Raw genomic sequence first — 5,016 nt, 5'->3', positions numbered from 1 at the left:
AGATGGGAAATTAGTTCTATTATATACCTCTCCAAGAATCCAGAACCCTGGCTATGTGCTGAATGATAATTACTCTGTTCCACCAGACTATTATTGTGTGACAGTCACATAAGAACTTCAAAACCAGATGCAGTTTACTAATTAGGCATATAGGAATTCTTTGTTTTAACTTAAAGTATTGAAAACAAAATCTATTAAAGAATCATTTTCACCACTCTTCCATTAGTGAAAAGCTATGATATAAATTACTGCCTTGGTTTGCTTTTAAAACAATGCTGAAAGAAAAAAACTCTATGGTTTACATCTATCTATCTTGCCAACATCTTGACTTTTTACTTCCACATTCAGCATATCCTCCTTCCTGCATGCGTTTTCTTTTCAGAAATCCCTCCTCACTGCCAAAAGCTAACCTTAGGTAAGTTTCTGTGGCCCCACGTTTACCTTTCATTCCCTACGACTATTACTTTCCAGCAGATACAAGACTTTTCACCAAGAAACCTGACATCTTTTAAGATCTTAAAAAAAAACTTTGGTGGATTGTTTCCAATTTATACAAAGGGTGCCAATTTTCATAAAGGCTAATTTTAGGTATGGGAGTTGATTCAAATTCACTCACTAGAGAATTGAGAGTGCATATCTACAATTAACCTAACTTCAGGAAGCAAAACTATATAAGTCACTCCACTCTGATGGAGTTATTAGAACTTCTCTTGGAACAAATTTAACTAGCATCCTTGAACCTACAGCCTTCCGTATGGTTGGATGGGATAAACCAGTGACCGATACATTTTAACCTCACAAATATTGACTTTTTTTTTCTTTTTAAATGAGTTGAGAAAGGCATTTTCTTCTACTTTTCAAATACTAATGGTCAGACTAAGGAAAAAAACTACATTAAATTTGACCAATTATCAGCCAGTAACAGGGAAAAAAACCTCTGAGTATTTTAACTATTAAAGAATGTGTCAATTAAATATACAGGAAAAAAAAAGAGCTCATCAGTATATTCTGAGAGGAACAGAACTGCTGCCATCTCATTTAGCAAGCACAAGGGCACATCCTCAGCCTTTTATAATTACACGTCATTCTGTGAGACTGTGCACAACCCAGCTTGTTCTTCTGTGACAGCAGTAAACATGGTTTGATGAAAACTGCTAATTTAGAAATTAGACACCAAAAATAGAATCTTAATCTGCCACTCCAGCAAGTACGACAACATAAGGGATAGATTAATCTGAACTTTCCTACAGCAGACAATCTGGTCTCAACAAGGGGTGTGCGACAGGCAGGTTATGGATGATGATCTTAATGAACCGCTATTCCACTATGTAGTCCTAGTAACATCCTTCACTTCCATTCTGTTTAAACCAACTTAAGTAAAAATTTTTAATCTGTCTGATGCATTTAAGTTGAATGTTTCTCATCTTCTAGTGCAAATCTATTTCCTTTCTCTCCTGAAAGTCAGTGATAGCTATTACTATTATTAGCAACACAAATGAAACTTTGTATGACGATTTACATTGCCCTACATTAGCAACAGAAGGAAAAAATACAAACACTGCCCATTCATTAACAAAGATTTAACGCTAAAAGACATTTGTAATTTTGGATTACTGCATTGCAAAGATTTTGACAGGAGTAGGGTTCCTCCTATGGACAGGGCTGCACCAAGAATCATCCTTTGGTTGTACAAGAGCTGTACTGCAGTAACTCCAGACAACAATGAGACAGGAATGGAATGGGGTATGATGGTAAAGGTCAAATCCCTTTAACAAGGCTGAAAAGGTCAATGTGGGGGACAAAGAGTAGTCAAGCTAAGAGGATTGATGACTGAGGAGTGGAAGCCAGCTAAGAAAAACAAAATACATGTGTCACTCAAACAGTAGTAAGGGTACGTAATGAAGAGTGGGAGGTCATTCCATGGGAGAGAACACAGATAAAAGTGGGACTGAGTTGACAATGGAAAGACATCAAGAGAGCTATGAAGCAGAAATCTCCCTCCCTCTTGCCAAACATCTAGAGGTGGACTGAGTAATGTTAGTAATTCAGTTTAAAGTTACACAAAGGCTCACCTGAGCAAAAGGAAAACCATCGATCAGGTACTGCAACATGGCAAAATGACACCACAGACAGCAGTGCCCTTGAAACTGCAGATGGATGTCTCAATTCACTGCTCTAGTTTGTAAATAGGCAGGGAATACTAAAAAGGAGTGATCTTAAGGCGTATGTATCCTTTCACTTAAATATGTCTTTGTCCAGTGAGATGACTTTTGTTTTAGGGCCCGTGAATGCTAACATCAGGAAAGCCATAAAATTACATATCTTCCTATAGTAATAAATCATTAATGTATAAACTTTATTAATTCTATTATTGAATTAATATTAAACTAATTCAGTTAAATTAATTGGAGGTACTGGTCAATAAAAATAGAGTTGCATTACTATTACAAACATAAGACTGTAGATAGTATTATATATAAATATCTGTCTGTCTATATATAAGACATTTATGCATACAAGTGAAGGGCATTTTAAAGTGATGATACTGTTATCAAATGGCTTCTTAGATTTCTATGGAAACACAAAGAAGTACTCTTTACTTTTCACCTAGTTATGAATAATTCGCCTCTTACTCCTCTGCAACTTCATATTGTTTCATCTCTATAGCACAATAAGTTTGCATAGAAATTATTCTTCATGATATACGAGAGATACAGATTTCTAAGACACACTAAACAAGATTCACAAGAAGGCACATTCGTAGAGCATAAGTGACAATATCTTGTTTCTGTATACCCTGAGCCACAAACCATGACTACTGCAGACATCTGAAACAGAGATGAAGCCCCATCTACATTTGTCCCTCCAGCATAATCAAACAGGCTTATAAAAGTTAGAACAGAATTAACTGCAACTCAACACTGTATATAGTGTTTTTACTCCAAACTCTCTGCAAGTTTAGCCTAAATTCAATGTGTTTCTACTGTAGGCTATGTTTACTGAAATAAAGCTACATTCAACTATGGGCAACCTGTCTTTGAACATATGCTGTAGGCAGCAATCTAGCAGAGAAATGGGCAACAAGCTGTGAGACTAAACTTTTATCATCGTCTCTATAAATCAAGATGAAAGCTATAGACTTCCTCCTGTGGACCTCATACTGCCTTGAGAAAAAAAAAAAGTTAAAATATTTAGATTGAAAGAATCAAAGAATACAAAGAGGAAAAGAACTCTAAATTAAAAATCAGTTGAAGATTTGTCCAGTATTGAATGCTGTTCCAGTTGCCAAGAATTAGTATTTTTGTTTCTTTTTAGAAATTATACTTTATAGCAATGAATAATTAGCAAGATTAATGACAACTGTACCATCCGGAAGTGTTCCTTCTTCAGTTCTGTTCATGTAGCTACAACACAGACTACAGCTAAGAACAAATCCCCACTAAATTCCAGAATGTCACAATAGTAACTTGCTTTAGCATACCAAGTGTGAGAGACCACCTGGTAGTTTTCATCTGACAATTCATTAAGCAATTTACAGCATAACATACAGGCAGGTAGTATCATATGAAGTCTCCAAAAAGTGAAATCCATACAGATTCCATTAAGATTCCAACATACATCAACTTACTACAGAAAATTTGTTTTGTATTGATGTTTATATCACAATAATGAATTACAAAAACACTGTCCTTTGTGCTTACTTTGGAGGATCTCAAAATTCTTCAATAAATGGTTAAAAGAGAATTTGTAACTCCATTGTGATTACAATTGCATTTTGAAGTGGGAATATTCCAACTACAAAGATCTTTACTGCATGGTTGCTACAGATGCAGAGACCCAAAGATTTTGACAGACCTTCATTTGACAATCTCTTCATTCTACTTCCCTTCACAGTCTCTAAACGCATCAGCTACATATCCATGTGTCTACTTAATGGATGACATCTGGCTAAATTCACCAGTTTAAATAAATATATGGCCCACTGTTCAAGCTATATGTTTGCTTTTTTTGCTGTTATCAGAGAGAAACTAGAAATAATCTTTCACCAAACCCTAGCACCAAATGTAGAAAATATATGTAAAGATACATATAACTTTCATAAAAAACCAAAACATCTTAACACTTATTATACTTAGGACAGAACTGTTCTCTAAAATCTAAAGATCAGAGCACACCTCTAATGCACTCTTCTTATGCTGTATGCAGAAGTTCTATTGATCTCACTTGGTGATCCACTCAAAGTGAGAGCTGCTTATTAGAGTTGAGCTTTGACTCACAGATCTCAGAGGGAAATTTTGTCCTTCAGTTAAAACTATGATCAAAACTAATTCAAAAAGAAACAGGAGCATGTGAGCAACTACTGCACTGGCACAAGTGAGGCACTAATTGCACAACACAGCTAATGAGTGCCATGAAACGACCTCTAAATTGCTAAATAATAGTTTAACTATATAGAGACACAATATAAGGACAAAAGATACTCTGTGTACAAAAAGCATGTAGCAAATTATGAAAAGAATCTCATAAGAGGACCAATTGTGGCTATGGGATGAATGGGTGAGACTGCTTCTAACAGTGTTACTCTTAAAAGTCTAAGAATAGTGAAGAAACACAGTGAAGTCCAAAGCTGTTTATTTAACTTGAATCGTTCAAGCTGACAAGTGCAAATCCTTGAAAAGAATTGGAAATCTCTGATTTTTCAGGGCAAATCTCAGCAAATCTCTGATATAGTACCATACATACCAACAGCAAATCTTGGAATTAGCTAGACAGAAAAATGTAAATAGTAAGTGACATAGCAAAACATCATCATGAATCATTTTCAAGAAGACCTATGGCTTTAGGGTATCAGAAACCTCAGCCCTGTGTGTTCAGTACAATCTAAGGAGCAGAAAAAAAGCCTGATTTAACTGTAGATAAAGCAAAGGTAACACCTGCTATTAGAGCCACAATTTCTCAAAAGAATAATGTCTGCACTATGGACAAAGAAACATTTGATTATGGAGGTCTCATAAC

The sequence above is a fragment of the Meleagris gallopavo genome, chromosome 13 (genome assembly GCF_000146605.3).
Source record: "Meleagris gallopavo isolate NT-WF06-2002-E0010 breed Aviagen turkey brand Nicholas breeding stock chromosome 13, Turkey_5.1, whole genome shotgun sequence".
NCBI classification, from domain to species: domain Eukaryota; kingdom Metazoa; phylum Chordata; class Aves; order Galliformes; family Phasianidae; genus Meleagris; species Meleagris gallopavo.
The sequence above is the reverse complement of the archived record's forward strand: the minus strand, read 5'-3'. Positions refer to the sequence as shown.